General features: G+C 45.1%; 1 protein-coding gene and 1 non-coding gene across 2 annotated transcripts in view; one reads left to right on the top strand and one right to left on the bottom strand.

Annotated features, from left to right (window-relative positions):
* Positions 1 to 1,999: 1,999 nt before the first annotated feature.
* On the bottom strand, positions 2,000 to 2,065 carry LOC120914814. Its single transcript, XR_005743820.1, has one exon. It is a non-coding gene; the product is annotated as a small nucleolar RNA SNORD52 (small nucleolar RNA).
* An 11,933-nt stretch (positions 2,066 to 13,998) lies between these two features.
* DDX39B (DExD-box helicase 39B) overlaps positions 13,999 to 21,060 on the top strand; it is a 44,165-nt gene continuing 37,103 nt past the window's right edge. The window contains exon 1 of the mRNA XM_040323090.1: positions 13,999 to 14,105. The gene's annotated coding sequence lies outside the window, so the exon portion shown is untranslated. The remainder of the gene's footprint in view (positions 14,106 to 21,060) is intronic.

Here is a 21,060-nt window from a genome sequence, read left to right as displayed (position 1 = left end):
TCAATTAACTGGTTCTTTTTCATTCTGCCTCTTCCTAGTTTTCCTCTTTCCTCATATTCTTTTGGATATTGTTGGGATTTGGGAGGAATACCATGAGGCTCCTTCCATCCAATAAAGTGCCCATAAGAACCAGATCCGATCTGTTGCACTTACTTCCAATTTGATGGGCTTTATATACCAATTTCTTGCATTATGAAGGAATCAGAATTTAGAATAAAAAATAAATGATAGTCATAGGACCATACGCCTTTTTATGGGGGTGGAGGGTTGTCAGTCATCCTGTCTAAACACAACAGGGGGGAGATCACTGTACAAACATCACTTGTTTTAGTACAGCAGTTTGTCTTCTAGTTTTTTTTACCAACAATGAACAATCCATTCACAAACAAGACAATATAGATTAAAATTTGTTTATTACAGTTAACCCATTTCTCAGTGGAAGAGTTTCTCTATGCACTGCATCGTACACAATCACATGGTCTGGACTCCATTACAAGCTCAGCCTTCAAATGATGGGAACACCTATGGAGGAAAAACAAATCATGAACAGGCTGCATACAATTCTTGCTTATACAGAAGTTAGTATCTAGTCAAATTGTAACCATTGCTTAGAGGCAGTTTAAAAATTCTATGTTTTTTTTGTAAGGCAGTAGTAATTCCCATGGCATGTGTTGCTGCTTTCTGTCATACCCGATTGGGGTTTCATTCTATAGGATTAGAACACAGGTGTTAAAGGGCACCAATGCTGGCATTGCGATCACACCTCGCATGCATTCATTGCAATGCCATAGGATATGATGTTGCATTTTGAAACAAAAAAACAAAACAAAAAAAAAAACAAAAAAAAAAAAGTTAACTGCAGCTCGCTATGGGGGCACCTGAACAGACACAGAGCCCTGACCCCAATCCTCTTCCGATTGGTTAGCTGACTGACAGCAGGAGCCAAATGGCGCTGGTGTTTCTCAGCCAATCAGGAAGGAGAAGACAAACGGACACAGCAGGCACAAAGCCATCAGGAATATCCAGCTACCTAGGGGACCATCCATGTCCTGTCACTTTAGCACTGACCTAAAGTGTTATTACAAGTATATTCTAGGATTATGTTCCTAAAAAAAAGTAACACTGCTACTGCCATGTGTACCATAAAATCTGTCAAAAAGGCCCCAAACAATTCTTACACCAGGAACTGCAAAAAACAAAATATTAAAAACGCAGCCCAAGGTTACAGTGCTTGCTGCCAATCTGGATCCAAGTGCATGGTCATTTGAGTTTATGGCGTGTCAGAGCGTTTACTAATGCATCAGAATCTATTCAGAGACTCTAGTCTAAGTGTCATCATCCACGCTTTTAAAAAATTCTAAATTGGAGCAGGCGAGGAAAGTAGAATACTTACACTGACACAAAATATTCTTCTCCAGAGCCAACTGCTACACCTGGGGACACAAATGGAGACAATTGTTACAGCATGCATAATCCATTATCACAAATGGTCAGTCACTTTCATGGGAGGCAAAGCCATACCATCTGAAGAGGGAGCGTACTAACTTTTCAGCAACTGTCACCTGAAACATTGCCGCTAAGCAGCTACTGGAAATTGTATTTTAAGTCAAATACCATTTTTTTCTGTGCACAGTAGCTTTCCCCCCCCATCACAAGCTCATATGTTCTGTAAGCTACATAAGAGGCAGTAGGGGAAACCACTGTTACAAGGGAGCAAGTGGTAAACACCTGAACTGAGAAATATTTGCAGGGGCCAGGGAGCACCAAACCAGCAGAAAGTCAAATATATTCGCACAATTTTGATGAGTCTTTAAACAATGCCTGTGTATTCTTAAGGTCTATGGACCTGAAGTTGCATCAAAGGGGGACCAAAGTTGTGCAGGCACTACTTTAAAGACCGATATGAACGGTACAACTAGTGGAAACCAAGTCATAGAATGCAAGTTACTTGCCAAGCAACACCTCATTTGGCATTCTATTCTACTGGTGCTAGACAAGTGTGTCAGAGCGTTTACTAAGGCATCAGAATCTATTCAGAGACTCTAGTCTAAGTGTCATCATTCACACTTGTTTCCAGTCAATACTATGATTCCTTCCAGTTCAACCCACAACTCCTCTTAAACTTACTCCAAGCTGCTTGAAACCACTTTATAACCAAGACCTGATCCATTTGCACAGAATATAACACATTAAGCTGGGTTTCAGAATATACCGCAGACACATGGCCCAATGACAGGCCTGGATAATAATTGTAATATTGTTTACAGTAAGGTCTTGGAAATTTACCTTTTAAAATGACCACTCCAGGCAGCATCTAGGGAAAAAACATACAAGAAAAAAAAAAAGTGTTAAAATGGAATGGAAATGCAATAAAAAAAAATAAAAAAAACACACAAATATAGAAGTAAGCACTTGTTCACATGGAATGTGGCTTTGAAATTGTGCAAATTAATCTGAAATCGCACGATTTCAAAGCCAGCACAGATGTCTATGCAAGTCACACCTGAAAATTGCCAAAAAGTAGTGCAGGAGCTACTTTTTCAAATTGACGTGGTACTGCACCGATTTGAACAGTGCCATTGTTGACTAAGGAACTTTTAGACAACATTGGACATGTGTCTGAAACCAGGAATCACTCCAAAAACATTCAGTAGGATTACTAACCATCTAGATGGCATCACATCCATGAGCATGGAAATGGGGGCTGCAGCAGCAGAACTGTCAAGCCCAAGCAGACTTTGACATTGTCATTTGTGACCATTGAACATGCAAGCACTAAATGCGCTTTTGCATTTTATAGGCGTTGTGTTTTTCTGCCAAAGATACTGCTCCTAGATGCGGGGGGGGGGGGGGGGGGGAGAATTTCTTGTCTATAAACTCATGTGTGTTCAGACACAAAAGCCAACATGCAAGGGAGTTTAGAGCGGGGGGGGGGGGGGACAGACACCCTTAAGGCGCATGACCTCCCACAAGGTAAGGGGAACCTATGACCTACCATATGGCAGTGCTGGGCACAAACCACCATGTGTGGGAGGAGGCAGGAAAACCTGTCAATATATATATATATATATATATATATATATATATACATACACACACACACAATTTTGACATGTTTTCCTGCCTCCTCCCACACATGGTGGTTTGTGCCCAGCACTGCCATATGGTAGGTCATAGGTTCCCCTTACCTTGTGGGAGTTCATGCGCCTTAAGGGTGTCTGTCCCGTCCCCCCCCCCCCCCCTCTTAACTCCCTTGCATGTTTGCATATACAGATGTATATTGTGAAACCATCACTTCTAGTTGAACAAATGTATTACTGTTATACGACCATGTACCAAGAACGGGATGATATTGTTTGTGAAACAATTTTACAAAAAAATATAAAAATCACATGCTTGTTTTAGAATGGTTTTCATTACAACCACAACATCAGCCAAATGAACTGCAGAGAACCTTAACAGTCTGTGTTGCACAACTGGAATAAGGTAGCTTCAGTTGTCATGATTTACCATAAGGAATTGTGTAATCTGAGTGCATCAGAGCGTATATAAATGAACTTCACAAAGTTTCAGAGATTTTTCGTCATCACCTACACTCAGACTATTGAGAACAGATTTTTGGGGGTCAGAATAAGAACTGCTTTGTAAACATCACAGAGGGAAGATGGCGAAAGCAATAAGACTCACTGCAGAGTTTGGGGAACGCTAAACTGCAACCAAAACAATTTGGGTAGAACGATGCTGCAGGAATTCCACTGATGCCCAAGTCACATATCTTAAAGTGGAGCTCCACCCAAAAGTGCTAGATTTGTGGGTGTTGCCAGAATTATTTTGCTCCTTAAAAGCAGTCTGATCAACTTTAAATATACTTAAGAAAGGTGCTTCTGAAGTTTACTCAAGCATACAGAAGAATGGGGGGGGGGGGGATTGCTTTACAAGGCAGATATACATACAGCGCCGACATTCTTACCTTGGCCAACTCTGAAGACCAGCAGACTTTACAGCATGTACTAGTCAAGGAGACCTATTACAAGAACAGAATGGGTTAGCCACAAATAAATGGAGAGAACATGAACACAATCATCGCGTTTGGGTGGGGGTCACCGTTAAGCTCTCCCTTAACCTTGCAGCAATTGTTATTTTATTAACAGCTGCAAAGGAAGTGCAGAGGCCAAGACTTGTCAATATAAATCAATTTTAGAATTGCTCATTACAACAGCAGCCAAATGAACTACAGAGAACCTTAACAGTCTGTTGCACACCTGGAATAAGGTAGCTGCAGTTGTCATTTACCATAAGGATTGGTGTAATCTGAGTGTATCAGAACAGCGTATATAAAAGTGAACTTCACAAAGTTTCAGAGCATTTCATCATCACCTACACTCAGACTATTTAGAACAGATTTTTTGGGGGTCAGAATCAGAACTGTTTTAAACCTCACAGAGGGAAGACAGCAAAATCAATAAGACTCACTGCAGAGTTCAGGGAACTCTAAACTGCAACCAAAACAATTTGGGTAGAACGATGCTGCAGGAATTCCACTGATGCCCAAGTCACATATCTTATCAAATTTGTATAAAAAAAAAAAAAAAAAAAAAAACATTGTTTTCCGCATCTGTGTGGCAGTTTCCAGCAAAGCAGAAGCTTCATAAGTCTGGAGTACAGGCAGGGGTAGATTTGTGGGTGTTAGACTTTTGCTCCTCAAAAGCAAAAGGGACAGTCTGCTCAACTTTAAATATCAAATTTTAAGAAAAGTGCTTCTGAAGCTTACACAAGCATACAGAACGGGAATAAAAAAAACACTTTACAGGGCAGATCTCAGTCTGGCAACATTCAAAAAAAAAAAAAAAAAAAATCAGAAATGTTAGACTGAATATGAACAGTGCCAACTTGTTCTTACCTTGGCCAGCTCTGGAGACCGGCAAACTTGACAGCAGGTACCAGTCGGGGAAACCTGTTACAAAAATGATAGGTTAGCCACAAATTATTGTAGAGTACATGAGCATCCCATATACGGGTGGCTTGTCAGAACGCTGCGGAAATGGCATCAAAGTAGATCAGTTCATAAATACGTCATCATGTAGAGCCCACACATTGTAATGATGGAAGCAGGTTTCACAATGATTTCACTTACCCCAATTTATTCCAAGGCCATCATTTCTGAATCCTGAGCTGCAAGAGAAAGGCACAACATAAGATCTCAGCACAAGCCAAAACAGATCTGAAATTAATATACAAAGGGGTAGACTGTCTATGCAAACTCTGGAACAAGATGCTAAACTGCTCAACAAAGCCAGAAAATGCACCTGGGCTTTGACAACCCATTCACTGCTGCATTGCCCGATATATGCAGTTCTGGGCACTGGGCAGGTCACCTCCCCCCCCCCCCCCCCCCCCCAATTTAGCCCTACTGCAGGCAAGCAGCAGGGCTCACTTGTCAGGTAGACGTATTTGGGCAGGTCTTCAGGCCAGATTGCTTCCACACATGCAGGTAAAGCAACTATACATCTCTCCATCAGCATAACAGGAGTAGGCACATGTCTGCACTCCTCCCCATCTTGTTCCGGAAGCGACATGTAGGACGTCACTTCTGGGTCACCCTTGAGTTGCCCCAGCATGGCAGGGAATTAATGTAATGCAGTGCGATATTCAGTGGAGCACAGGGGAGACATGCAGGTCTTAGTCTCTGCATGTCTCAAAGAGAACCTGTCAAAAATTTTTTTTTTTTTATAAAAATGTAGTCTACAGCGCATTGCCAGGGCAGTCAGTGTGTTGAGGGGCAGTGCCTAGGTAGGTTCATACTGATCTATTGCGCTGGCAGAAGTAAATGTAGAATACATGATCAGATGTACAAGTGGCTTATCAGAACGCTGCGGAAATGACATCAAAGTATATCAGTTCATAAATACGTCATCATGTAAAGACCACACAATTTAATAGAAACAGGTGGTGCCAACGCTCAGACTTACCCATTTATTCCAAGGTAATCATTCCAAGGTCATCATTTCTGGATCCTGACCTGGAAGAGAACAAAGGTACGACATAAGATCTCAGCACAAGCCAAAACATGCAATGCAGCACTTTAAGAAACTATAAACATAGGGCAGGGATTGATAACCCCCAGGCCACAACAGCGACAAAGTTCAGCCCTGACTGCTCCCCACCGCTTGCCCATCTATGGGCCTAAGAATGGCCTAATGGGTGCTGCTGGGCAGACGGGAGGAATGAGTTGACACGTCCACTCTTCTCCCCTTCTAGTTTGGTGGAAGTGACATCACTTCCAGGTCCCCGCTAACAGTTTCCCCAGCCATCAAAACCAAGAAAGGTTTGTACAAATGTGGCTCAGGGGGGGGGGGTTTTAAGCTCAAACTAAAGCATGGAGACATTGACAGATGGGGAAGTTACCTTTGAATATTAAAAATTAGTTCAATAGCATTTTTGGTTTGTGGAACCCAGTGCAGTGCACCCAAAAACGTCTCAGATGAGAACTTAATGAGTCTTAAACATGCCATTAGCTTTGTTAGGCCCCAGTTTACATCTCAGCGTAGCAAAATCGTGCAATTGTGGAACATCCTCAAAATGTGCAACACAGCTAACATCTATTGTTAACAGTCATCATGCCATGGTTTACCACAACAATGAGGTGTAATCTGAGTGTATCAGAGCGTTTACTTGAACATCAGAGTTGTCAGAGACTCTAGTCAAGGTGTCATCACATAGACTCAGACCGTTTAGATAACAGATTTAGGGGGTGGAGGATCAGAACCGCTTTGTAAACCTCCAGGGAGAAACAAACAGAAAAGTGACAGCAGAAAATAACTGGAGAGTTACCCCATTTTTCCCCCCCTTCTCTATTAACCTTGTTGTCAGACTATGGGCACGTTTATCCCAAGCATGTTTGAAGTTGCCAATTTGTAGCTCAGAGGAAAAAAATTCACGACTTGCACGATCAAAAGCACTCAGAAGACTGCTGCAATTGGCCGGTCTATGCACGCCATTTCCCACAGTAGTAAAGTAGTTTTTGGCAGTGCTAGCGGCTTCCAGCACTTCCTGGATGGTCCAGAAACCCTGGGGAGGTCAAAGCATGTGTGCTCCATCAGGCCTGATGAGTGCTTTTTATCTTTTGAACTTGTAAGTTGCCAATTTGTTGTAATTGGAATGAGCTCCGGCGTGTTCGCACTTCCGCGAGGAAGTCGGCATGGCGCTGCGCTAATCACAGGCAGGGAGACATTTCCTGATCTCTGCAGCCGAGTATCGGGACAATGTCTGTCTGTGATTAGTACAGCGCCGTGCTGACTTCCTGGCGGGCTCTGCACATGGAGTGTGCGAACATGCCAGAGCTCATCCCTAGTAGTAATGTTTATCTTTTTTTTTTTACGCAAAAATGCTACACTCAGAAGGCGCTGCTTGCTCTCCTTAATGCCTTAGAAGAAGAGGATTCTCTAGCTCCTCAGCAGCAACTGAGCCAAGCACTCCTATCAGATACAGAGACTGTCTATGTGCCTTTAGCCCCATTGATTGTAAGCTCTAACGAGCAGGGCCCTCTGATCATTCCTGTATTAAATTGTACTGTAACTATAATGTCTTCCCTGATGTTGTAAAGCGCTGCGTAAACTGTTGGCGCTATATAAATCCTGTATAATAATAATAATTATTAACACTTTTACAGTGTTAACTTAATAGTGCACCAGATTACCCCTCCAAGAAAAGTGCTTCTGAAGCTTACACAAGCATACAGAAGAATGGAAGACACAGCAGATTAGCTCAGTCTGCCAACATAAAAAAGCAGATGTTTATTCTAACAGTGCCAACTTGTTCTTACCTTGGCCAACTCTGAAGACCAGCAGACTTGACAGCAGGTACCAGTCAAGGAAACCTATTACAAGAACAGAAAGGGTTAGCCACAAATCAATGGAGAGAAAGTGTGCGTGTATGCATTAAGCTCCATTGTCCCCATCAAGTTCCACTTTAACCCCCACAGCAATGGTTATTCTATTACCAGCTGCAAAGGCCAAGACTTGTCTAAATATTTATCACATGCGTCAATTTTATAGAATTGTTCTCATTACAACCATAGCAGCAGCCAAATGAACTACAGAGGAGCTCAACAGTCTGTTGCACACATGGGATAAGTTAGCTGAAGTTGTCAATTACCATAGGGAATGATGTAATCTGAGTGTATCAGAGCGTATATAAATAAACTTCACAAAGTTTCAGAGATTTTCGTCATCACCTACACTCAGACCATTTAGATTCAGAGAACAGATTTTTGGTGGTGGGGGGGGGTTCAGAATCAGAACAGCTTTGTAAACCTCAGAGGGAAGATGGCAAAAATCAATAAGACCCACTGCAGCGTTCAGGGAACTCTAACTGCAACCAAAAACAATTTGGGTAGAAAAATGCCGCAAAAATTCCACTGATGCCCAAGTCACATCTTAAAGTGGAGTTCCACCCAAAAAAAAACACTCCTTGCCTTATATGCAAAATGTGGCATGTAAATTTTTTTGTGTGTAGTCTTCCTGTCCCACTTCTGACTATGCACCACCTAGGCAGCCCCTCCCTCTCCGTAATCTTCCGAGACATGTCACAGAAGATTACCTGTCCACTCAGAGAGTGCAGCACGTGGCCCAGCCGTGAAGCCGCCACGGGTGGGTGCCCACAGTTTCAATGGAAGGGTCAGAGGGGGAGTGAGGTTCCATGTGGCCACATCGCTGGACTGTGGGACAAGCAAGTGTCTTTTTAAAGTCAGCAGCAACTTTTTGTAGCTGCTGACTTAATGAGAAAAAAAAAAAAAAAAAAAAAGCCTGGAACACACCGCTTTAAACATAGTTGTCTCTCAAATTGGTATAAACCATGTTGCTTCCTGCAAAGCAGCATCTTCCACAAGTCTGGAGTACAGGCAATGGGTAGATTTGTGGGTGTTACCAGACTTCTTTTGCTCCTCAAAAGCACAATCTGCCAACTTTAGATATAAAGGTTTTAAGAAAAGTGCTTCTAAAGGCAGATATACATACAGTGCCGACATGTTCTTACCTTGGCCAACTCTGAAGACCAGCAGACTTTACAGCATGTGCTAGTCAAGGAGACCTATTACAAGAACAGAATGGGTTAGCCACAAATGAATGGAGAGAACATGAAAACAATCATGGTGTGTGCATGTGTGTTTGGGGGTTCACCTTTAAGCTCCCCTTTCACCTTGCAGCAATGGTTATTTTATTAACGGCTGCAAATGAAGTGCAGAGGCCAAGACTTATGTAAATATTCATCAATTTTAGAATTGTTCTCATTACAACCACAACAGCAGCCAAATATACTACAGAGGACGTTAAGTCTGTTGCACACCTGAAATAAGGTAGCTGCAGTTGTCATTTACCATAAGGAATGGTGTAATCTGAGTGTATCAGAACAGCGTATATAAAAGTGAACTTCACAAAGTTTCAGAGCATTTCATCATCACCTACACTCAGACCATTTAGATCAGATTTTTTGGGGGTCAGACTCAGAACCGCTTTGTAAACCTCACAGAGGGGAGACAGCAAAACCAATAAGAATCACTGCAGAGTTCAGGGAACTCTAAACTTCAACCAACACAATTTGGGTAGAATGATGCTGCTCCAGGAATTCCACTGATGCCCAAGTCACATCTTAAGCATGGTTGTCTTATCAAATTGATATAAAAACCATTTCGCTTCCTGTACCTGTGTGGCAGTTTCCAGCAAAGCAGCGTCTTCCATAAGGTTTGGATAGATTTGTGGGTGTTGGGCTTCTTTTGCTCCTCAAAAGCAAAGGGACAGTCGGCTCAACTTTAAATGTACATTTTATGAAAAGTGCTTCTAAAGCTTACACAAGCATAGAGAAGAATGGGGGGGGGGAATACTTTACAAGGCAGATCTCAGTCTGCCATAAAAAAAAAAAAAAAAAAAAAAACAGATGTTAAACTGAATATATAAACAGTGCCAACTTGTTCTTACCTTGGCCATCTCTGGAGACCAGCAGACTTGACAGCAGCAGGTACCACTCAGGGAAACCTATTATAAGAACAGAATGGGTTAGCCACAAATGAATGTAGAGAACATGAACATCACATGTACAGGTGGCTCATCAGAACGCTGCGGAAATGACATCAAAGTATATCAGTTCATAAATACGTCATCATGTAGAGACCACACAAGGGGTTGTAAACCCTCCTGTTTTTTTCACCTTAATGCATTAAAGAGGTTGCAAAGGTTAGTCTTTATTTTCTAAATTGGTTCCTTTAAGCGACTTCCCTTCTAAAAAAAAAAAAAAAAAAATATTTTCTTTGTCTGAATTTCTCACTTCCTGTTCCTCCTTAGTAAGCTTGCCCCCATCATCCGAGACGTTCTGGGATGTAGTCCCAAGGGAGAGCACGCTGACTAACCCCCAGCTGGAACGGCTCAAATGATGGGGGCAAGCTTACTGAGGAGGAACAGGAAGTAAGAAATTTAGACAAAGAAAATTGTTTTTTTTTTTAGAAGGGAAGTCGCTTAAAAGAACAAATTTAGAAAATAAAAGACGAACCTTTGCAACCCCTTTAATGCATGAAGGTGAAAAAAAAAATTTAGAAGGGAAATGGAAGGAAAAGGTAAAAGAACCAACAATGCACTAGCATAATGGAACCTATTTAGAAAATAAAAAACAAACCTTTACAACCCCTTTAAAACGTGAACAAAACCAGAGCTCTGGCAGGGAAAGGAATGGAGGATAAGTTCACCTTTGGTAAGATGTTACACCCCTAAGATTTTATTATTTCTTTACCTTTTAAGCTGGCTCCAAGATTAAAGGAGTTGCAAAGTTAAAAGTTCTCACCTTAATGCATCCTATGTATTAAGGTGAAAAAAAAACTTCAGGCAATACCGCCCCCCCTCGTTATACTTACCTGGCCCCTCGAATGTCCCACGCTCAGCCCCGACAAGCTCTTCGCCGCTCAGCCGGGCCATTGATTGGCTAGAGCAGATGAATTGAAAGCAGCGCAGCCATTGGTTGGCGCTGCTGTCAATCGCATCCAATGATGTAGCACACCTGGGGGGCAGAGGGGATACAGTGAGCGGCTATAGCGGGATCACGCCTGCAAGGACTCCACATGGCCCCCCACATTACAATACAATTATGCCTATTATGTTTTTTTTATGCTGTACATACCTCGGTACAGCTAATTCACCCGCGGCTTCCGGGTTGCGAGTCCTGCGGGAGTGGGCGTTCCTAACTTGCTGGTGATGGACGTGATGACCAAAAACGAGCTCTCCCCGTAACGTAAGCTGCGTCACGATTGCCGAAAGGAGCCGAACGGCGGTGCGCAGGCGCAGTATAGCGGCGACTCGCCGTTCGGCTCCTTTCGCGACGGGGGGAGCTCGTTTTTGGTCATCACGTCAATCACCAGCAAGTTAGGAACGCCCACTCCCGCGGGACTCGCAACCTGGAAGCCACGGGTGTATTAGCTGTACCAAGGTATGTACAGCATAAAAAAAAACATAATAGGCATAATTGTATTGTAATGTGGGGGGCCATTGTAATACTAGAAAGTGGTTTTTAGGGAGAACCTCCAATTTAATGTGTGGAGTTCTAGCACGGGGGGGGTGTTAGGGGAAAGACCAGACAGCCGCCGAGGGACCCCCGAAGACGTGGATCGGGGCCACTCTGTGCAAAACGAGCTGCACAGTGGAGGCAAGTAGAACATGTTTATTTTATAAAAACAATTTTTTTTACAAACCCTTTAAAAGCAAACTTGCCACGCCCCGTCATAGGGGTAGACTGCATGCAATCTCAGGAGCAAGGATGCTAAACTGTTATTGCAGATTTCATAGGAAAGCTGGACTACTGTGACAGCACACAGGCACCATTTCCTTTAATGCCCCCCCCTCCCCAAACTGACAGGGGTGCATTGTCACAGTTTGCCGCCTATCCTAGAATGCTCCGGAAGTCACGTGGCAGCCAACTGCGCATGCGTTCCAAATGCATTCACGACAATGCACACCAGTGAAACCTCGGTCGGCATCCAGGCTCTTTCCTTAACATCCCCGTGGATTGGAGGATGTTAAAAAAAAAAGAGCCAGGAGGCCGAGCGAGCCATCCGAGCAAAGCGAGGACGTGAGGCCACTTTCCTCTAACTCCACGTCGCCCTGAATGCCGGATTCGCTGTTGTGTACTGTCGAAAATCCATTGGAACGCATCGCACTTGTGTTTGGAACGCATCCCGCATACGCAGTTGGCCGCCACTTGACTTCCGCAACATTCTAGGATAGGCAGCAAACTGACACTACAGGGGCAATGCCAGGTACACAACGATAGGATCTATACCAGGTAATGTCACACACTCCTAGGAAGGGAGGAGCAGGTCAGACATTGTTGAAATACGGATCTAGATCATTGTTTACTTGCTTTGTTGTCCAAATTGCACCAAATAAAAGTAAATAGTGATCAGGAAGCCAATAGAGAACATGCACATCTCTTAGGAAGCCATGTGATAAGCAGATCATGGAGGGAGAAGACACCTGGGGGCCCAACCACCTCAATACAAGCTGCACATCACACCCAGGACTCACCTACTGGAAATATCCCATGGGAAACACTCCCAGCATACATCTCCATCTACACAGGAGCCTAGCGAGGCGGCTCATGACCGGATGGTGGGGATAGGCGCATGGATTGGCCTGCAGGGCGAGCCCACCAAACCCTTGCAACGTCCATCTTTGTGCTCCACAGCCCGGAAAGGAAGTGGAAAGCAAGGTCTGCCTTTATATCCCCCTGCAAGGACCTCCCTCTTCTGACGGTGCAGTGTCATATTCTGCTCCCTATCGCAGAGTGCGGCGGAAGTCACGTGGCGGACAACTGCGCATGCGCAATGCGTTCCAACGGCAAATGCGATGCCCTGCAAGGACCCCCCTCTTCTGACGGTCCTCATTAATATCACCCTGCAAGGACCTTCCTCCTCTGACGGCCTTCATTAATATCACCCTGCAAGGACCTCCCTTCATAAACGGTTGCCTTTAGTTCGCCCTGAACGTACCCCCCACCCCAAAAGCTCCTATCTCCCCTGTCTTTTTTTTTTATCGCCCTGCAAGCTCTCTTCTGACAGTCTTCCTTTATATCGCCCTGCAAGCTCTCCTCTGAGAGCCTGTTTTTATATCGCCCTGCAAGGACCTCCGCTGTGCGCTTGCTTTTTTTTTTATTTATATTTTTTATCACCCTTCAAGGACCTTCGCTGAGAGCTGCCGTGTTCTATCAGATTAGCTGATCTTATAGGACACATGATCCCCAAGGAGGTCGTTGCAGGTGTTATAAGCTCAGTTTACTATTAATAAAATAAGCGTGAAATGCATGACTGAGTGAAACAAGATGTCCGCTTGCCGCCTTCTCACTGTATCCTTACTGTGGACGAGTGTGGGGTGTAGCAAGATGGCGGCGATATAACGTCACTTCCGTTACAAAATCTGACAGATCGCCTAAGCTGACTAAACCCATGATGATGTAGCTAGGCATTAGGCAGGCTTTCAAGGGAGGTCCTTGCAGGGTGATATAAAGGCGGGATTTCAGAGGCGGTTATTGTAGGGGAATTTACAGGCAGGATCTCAGAGGAGCTTATTATAGGGAAATATACAGACATGACCTCAGAGGAGGCCTGTGCAGGGCGATATAAAGGCAGGTGCAAACGCCTGTGTGTATATCACCCTGCAAAGACCTCTTGCTATGAGCGTTCCATCCGACCGAAGTGGATCAAGGATTTGTGACAGAATTTAGCTGTCTTATGTACTGCCTGATCCAAAATACTATGTAATAGTATCGTAACGCAGTAAATGTGATATTACCTCCAGATACCTGAAAGAGGATATATGTTTTGAAAAGAAAATGCCAAACCCAAATGTTGAATACGGCTTGTGTCTAAAGTCTACAGTACTCTTTTGAGCACTTATATTAGACTCCACAGCAATTTATGTTACAGGCACAACGCTGGGCAGTCTCGGTTGGCACACGCGTTCCGGGGTTCTTATTCGCTTTTGCCAACCAACCACTCCCCGCCGGAAGTAGATTCCCGGAGCTTGGCGCCGTTTTCCTGACTCCCTCCTCAGAGAAGAAGGATTAGAGAACAGGTAAGGGATGTGGAATCCGATGGATATCGGCGCCATCCTCACCTGTAGAGCGAAGTTCTCCCCCTGTGTACGGAGAGGAGGCTCTGTACTGCCTGGAGCACCATAGAGTTGTGTCAGGGGGATGATAGAGATCCAAGATGGAGGCGCTGCGGTTTTGACATTCCTAGAGGGGCAGACAGGCTGCCAGCTTGGTTATGACTATGGGGGGCCGCCTGGGGCTGTGCTGGGCTTGGGCTTGTATGATATGGTGGGAGGGGGAGGAGCCTAAGGATATGCAAACTAAAGAGGAACTGCAGTCTGCTCACATCATTTGTAATAAAAACATCTTTGCCATTCTGAAGCTTCCCTCCAAGCACTTTATATATTATTTTATATAAACTGCGATTCTGTACTTGCCACATATGCTGCAGAAATCTCCCTCCACTGAGTCTGGTTGCAGCCATTATAACTGTGGGCAGCAGAAGATGCTGCCTGATCACTTCTTGGATTTACACAGAGGCGCACACCTCCAGCTCTCATTGGCCCTCTTCTGACTCATCCCCCCCCTCCCTTCTTGGCAAGCTTGTGCAAATTCTCTGGCTAATCCCATACCTGGGCAGCCCCACCAATGACCAGTGGGGGGTGGTTCTACGTACCGATCTCCCTGTGTGGCTTTTTTTTTATAAAGCAGCTGACAGCATCTTCTCTCTCCTGCGGCTTTCAGCTGCTTTAATCACTTGCTTACTGGGCACTTAAACCCCCCCCCCCCCCCCCACACAGACCAAATTTCAGCGCTGATGCACTTTGAATGACAATTGCGCGGTCATACAACACTGTAAGCAGATTACACCCCCCCCCCCCACAAATAGAGCTTTCTTTTGGTGGTATTTGATCACCTCTGCGGATTTTCTTCTATGTTAAAAAAAAATAAAAAGTCTGAATTTAAAAAAAAAATATATATATTTTTTATATATTGTTATAAAATTTAGCAAACAAGTAATTTTTCTCCTTCATTGATGGGCACTGATGGGTGCTACTGGTGGGCACTGAGAAGTGGCACTAATAGGTGGCAGTGATAGGCACTGATCGCCTTTGGTAGGTTACACTGCTAGGTGGCACTGGTTGGCCCCAGTAGTGGGCATTTATAGGTGGCACTGGTTGGCCCCAGTAGTGGGCATTTATAGGTGGCACTGATTGGCCCCAATAGTGGGCATTGATAGGTGGCACTGATTGGCCCCAATAGTGGGCATTGATAGGTGGCACTGATTGGCCCCAATAGTGGGCATTGATAGGTGGCACTGATTGGCCCCAATAGTGGGCATTGATAGGTGGCACAGAGGCCCCAATAGTGGGCATTGATAGGTGGCACAGAGGCCCCAATAGTGGGCATTGATAGGTGGCACAGAGGCCCCAATAGTGGGCATTGATAGGTGGCACAGAGGCCCCAATAGTGGGCATTGATAGGTGGCACAGATTGGCCCCAATAGTGGGCATTGATAGGTGGCACTGGTTGGCCCCAATAGTGGGCATTGATAGGTGGCACTGGCAAGGGGTACAGATTGGCACACACGAGGCAGATGTGCCTCCTTCCACTTCGAGATCGATGTCCCTTGCACCTAAGCCAGTGATCGGCTTTTTTTTCCTCCTCATGCTGTTAGCATGAGGAGAAAAAAAAAAAAAAATTACAGAGGTTTGTTTACATCACATGATCAGCTGTCATTGGCTGACAGCTGATCACGTGGTAAGGGACCCGGACCTTTACTCGGATCCATGATCACAGCGCACGCGCAAAGGGGAGGACGGCTATAGCACGGACCCCTAGTGGTCAATTGAAAGCTATACAGGGAGATCGGTGCTTGTAACTACTGCACCGATCATCCCCAACTGTCTCCCGTGTCTTCCTCCAGTCAACCCCTCCCCTAGTCACAGATCTGTCAGAATGGAGAGCGGAGGAAGTAGAGTGACCACATTTCCAAACTGTCATTCAGGGACACACCCCCTCTCTCACCTTCCCCCAAAAAAGATGAGGGAGGTAGCAGGTTGTCAGGTGAATGTGCCACTTGCCACCAGATGCAGTGCCTCTTGCCGCCCATAGCCTGCCACCAGATGCAGTGCCTCTTGCCGCCCATAGCCTGCCACCAGATGCAGTGCCTCTTGCCGCCCATAGCCTGCCACCAGATGCAGTGCCTCTTGCCGCCCATAGCCTGCCACCAGATGCAGTGCCTCTTGCCGCCCATAGCCTGCCACCAGATGCAGTGGCCACTGTCACTCCCTCTGCATGAGCCTCGGGCATAGAAGAAAAGGAGTGGCGTCACTATCTGGAGAGTGAAGATCACACCAGTTCCTGCTGCTTGCCGCTGGGTGCCAGAGAAGGAGGAGGTGCCGAGGTGAGGACAGCAGTGCTGCTCTAGGCGCAGACCTCGCTCCTGGTCTCACTGTCTGAGAGTAAATTGTCACTGGCTGCAAGATACCAGGCAACACTGGCCCTAGCAACCAGTTCTGAAAATGTAGTTACTAGTTAGTAGGGGGTGGCTGTGTCCTCTATTTCATTCCGGGACATTGTATTGTCCCAGGAATGAAGGTGCCCGGGACCAGGGACAGACATGTCAATTGCGGGACAGTCCCGGGCAATCCGGGACATGTGGGCACCCTAGGAGGAAGGAGTCGGTAAATCTGTCATTTAGCGGCTCCTTCCTTTTCTGAATGATCAGTCACTGACACTGTCCATCCATAACCGAGCATCGTTAACTGTGCTTCATGTTATGAATGGAGAGGAGCCGCTGTCTCCTGTCCATTCATCTTCAGTGCAGCTGAGGCTGCAGGGAAAGTGACTGGGGGATCTGTGTCCTCGGTTCCTTTCCCTGTCCCAAGGGGAGATGTCAGGGGTCTGTTTTGAAACCTGATACCTCACCAAAGCCCCCCCAACAGGGCTGATAAAAAAAAAAAAGTTAAATTGTAAAAACAACGACATCGTCAACCCGTCCCCATAAGAAAGCATTGTAAAACAAATATATATTGTGTCAGATCCCACTGTCACTGTGTGATTTGGAGGGGGCTGTGGGCTGGCCTCCTACCCACAGACTGTGGCCCAGCAGAGAACGGGAGATTTGGAGGGCTATTTGCCGCCTCCCATCACCTGGAGAAGATGTCACCTCCAGACATTTGTGTCCGCGGTCGCCGGTTCATTGGAACCAGGTGAACGCGGTATCTGTGGCTGGGCTCATGGAGTCCTTTCCGGCTACCTAAATAAACCCTGTTGGCCCGGCTGGGCTAAATATATACTTTTATTCCACATACAATGTACTTTTAGCTGATAAAGGCATATAGAAGATGGCAGTGTTCCCAAAGCGTGGGGCTACGAGACTTGGGGACAAAATGGCGTTGGGATCATGTAATTAATGGTCCCGAGATCAGCTGCATCCCATCCCCCCTTTCCTTATTGTGGTAATTATGTTGGGTCATGACATGTAGACAAAGGATCTGGAGACGCCTCCCAGCAGGGGATGTGTAAGGAGGGGCTGACCGCTTATCATAATCCCTTGGTGTGTTTCAACTGTAGTTTCTCTTTCAATGTACAAGTGTTGAGTTCCCATTGGTTCTTCCTTGTCCCCCTACCCCCTCTATGACAAGGCTAAGGGGAGTGTCCCTAACTGTGTTTTAAAGGTGTATGTTTTGTATTTAATAAACATTTGATTCTCTGCATGTTTAACCCTCAACACCTGTGTGGTTTCCTTGTGATTGAGGGGTTAAAGCGGTTGTATACCCTGTTATTTTTTTTTTTACACCTGTAAAGGAAAATCCATAATGAGCTAGAATGCACCACATACTAGCTCATTATGAAATACTTACCTTAAAACGAGGTGAAGAGAACTTACCTGGTCATCTTGCTCCAGCGCGTTTTCCAGGTATCGCCACTCCAGAGCTGTGATTGGCTGGAGCGGCAATGACGTCACTCCCACGCATGCGGCAAACCAGCAAGGTCCGGCGGCAGCCGGCCCTTTAGCCGAGGATCCCCGCTGCAATCAGCGGTGCATTGCGGGGGGAATATCTCCTAAACTGCTCAGGTTTAGGAGATATTCTTTATACCTACAGGAAAGCCTTATTATAGGCTTACCTGTAGGTAAAAGTAAAAAAGTGGGGTATACAACCACTTTAACCGGTTAACGCCCGCCCACTGTATATATACAGTGATACCTCGGTTCACGAACTTAATTCGTGAACTGACTCTGGTCGCGAACCGAATTGGTTGTGAACCGAGGCACATTTTCCCATAGGGTTCAATGTAAATCCAGTTAATCCGTGCTGACCTTTTTTTGGGGGTTTTTGAAGCACAAAAATATGAAACAAATTACAATACACATTAGTACAGTATAGTAATGTATAAAGAGAGGACACTAACCTTGCTTGAGATGACTTCTGGCATGGAGGAAGGCAGGTGGGAGGCAGTTATTGTTTGGAGGGAGAGTCCCCCTCCATAAGGACATCAGGGGGATCTCCTTCAGTGAACTGTACAATACAGCAAGGACAGTACTGTATGTGCTAAAAAGCACACCAAAAATCAAAAAATCACTCAAAATGTTTGCAGAGTACTCACAGTACTTCTTTCTGTGTGTCTTCTTCTCTCCACGGTCTTCCTACAGAAAGTCACGACCATGTGACAGCCGGGAAATAGCATTAAAATGGCTGCGGCTCCTGTTCGTGAACCGAGGCGGAGTTCGTGAACCGGAGCATATTTTTATGAACTTTCCTGTTCGTGAACCGAGTTGTTCGTGAACAGAAGCGTTCGTGAACCGAGGTATCACTGTACGTCCTCTTTTTAAAGATGGATATCTCGGTAACGGCAGCAGCTGCTGCCACAACCGAGGTATCCATCTCTTCAGTGGGCGGGCGTGTAAACAATAACGGCGGTCTCCGCGGCGGATTCGCCTGTTTATATTCCTTGTAATAGGAATAAAAGTGATACATTTTTTTTTTATTTCAGTGTAAAAAATTATAAAATCAATAAAAATAAATAAGAAAACAAAAAAATTGTTTTTTTTAAAGCACCCCGTCCCGACGAGCTCGCGCGCAGAAGTGAACGCATACGCGATTAGCGCCCGCATATGAAAATGGTGTTCAAACCACACAAGTGAGGTATCGCCGCGATCGTTAGAGCGAGAGCAATAATTATAGCCCTAGACTCTGTAGCGCAAAAAATGCAACCTGTAGATTTTTTTAAACGTCGCCTATCGAGATTTTTAAGGGTAAAAGTTTGACGCCATGCCAGGAGCGAGCGCAATTTTAAAGCGTGACATGTTGGGTACCATTTTACTCGGCGTAACATTATCTTTCACAATATATTAAAAAAATTGGGCCAAATTTATTGTTTTATTTTTTTTATTCAAAAAAGTGAATTTTTTCCAAAAAAAGTGCGCTTGTAAGACCCCTGCGCAAATACAGTGTGACAAAAAGTATTGCGATGACCGTCATTTTATTCTCTAGGGTGTTAGAAAAAAAATATATAATGTTTGGGGGTTTTAAGCAATTTTCTAGCAAAAAAAACTGTGTTAGTCTTGTAAACGCCGAATCTGAAAAACACCTTCTGTCCTTAAAGCGGATCTCCACCCTCATTTAAACTATAGCTCCATATTTCTACCGCTGCAAAGTAATCATGAATCGGCTATTTTGATTTTAATTAGCAAATGTGTACCTTATTTATGAGCCATGCTTCCGGTCTGCCCCCCCTCGGGTTTCCGACGGGTTTTCTGCCGTTTCCTGCGCTGCGCTGTGCCTGCTGGGAGCCAGTGTCAGAGCTCTCTAATTGTAATATTCTGCTCTGTTATCCAACATCGCGGGACTTCAGTTCTGTTGCGATGACAACAGAGACGCTCACGCCGCCGGTGTTGTATCGAAGTTGGTTTCCCCTGGCTTTCGGCTGCGATCGGAACTCCGCCCCTCCAGCCTGATGCAGACCAGCTCCTCCCGGCTCTGCCTCTGTAGCCGATCGCAACTCCGCCCCTCCAGCCTCCCAGTTTACTCCGCTCCAGCTCCGCCCACTGTCTCTCCTTGTTTCATTGCCCCCTTATACAGCTAATGGCACAACATTGAAAGAGCGATATGTGCCTGGCTTGCGACTGATTTAACCCTTTAAATTGCGCACTACCATGCTGCAATAGTGTGCATTGCAGGTCCATGGGGCTCTAATGCAAAGTGAATGGTGGCTGCACTGTGATCAGCTCACAACTGCATGTAATGCACACCACTGCGATGTGGTCATGCGGCATTTATTGGGTTATATTAAGAGGAAGAGGCAATACATTGATATAAAATGCCTCTGAAAAGCAAAAAAAAAAAAATGTGTATCGCTCTTCACCGCCTGATTTAACCCTTTAAATGTCGCACTACCATGATGCAATAGTGTGCATTGCAGGTCCATGGGGCATGCACACCACTGCGATGTGGTCATGCGGCATTTATTGGGTTATATTAAGAGGAAGAGGCAATACATTGATATAAAATGCCTCTGAAAAGCAAAAAAAAATGTGGATCGCTCTTCACCGCCTGATTTAACCCATCAAGTGCCATGGAAACCTTATTGGATGAGGAAACCAGGTCTGATAGCAATAGGTAGCTTGTTATCAGAATTGGTTTCCCCTGGACAGAAAGTGTCCAGGGAAAGAAGGAAGAGTGAGGATGGTCTATAGGGGGTATGGAGCAGTCAGGGAAACCATATACAAGTGCTTTTAACCCATCAAGTGCCATGGAAGCTCTATTGGGTGGGGAAACCAGATCTGATAGCAATAGGCAGCTTGTTATCAGAATAGGTTTCCCCTGGATAGAAAGGGACAAATGAAAGAAGGAAGAGTGAGGATGGTCTATAGGGGGTACGGAGCAGTCAGGGAAACCATATACAAGTGCTTTTTTACCCATCAAGTGCCATGGAAGCTCTATTGGGTGGGGAAACCAGGTCTGATAGCAATAGGCAGCTTGTTATCAG

This window comes from Rana temporaria, chromosome 9 (genome assembly GCF_905171775.1).
Source record: "Rana temporaria chromosome 9, aRanTem1.1, whole genome shotgun sequence".
Taxonomy (NCBI): Eukaryota; Metazoa; Chordata; class Amphibia; order Anura; family Ranidae; genus Rana; species Rana temporaria.
This window is presented reverse-complemented; position numbering and strand designations above follow the sequence as displayed.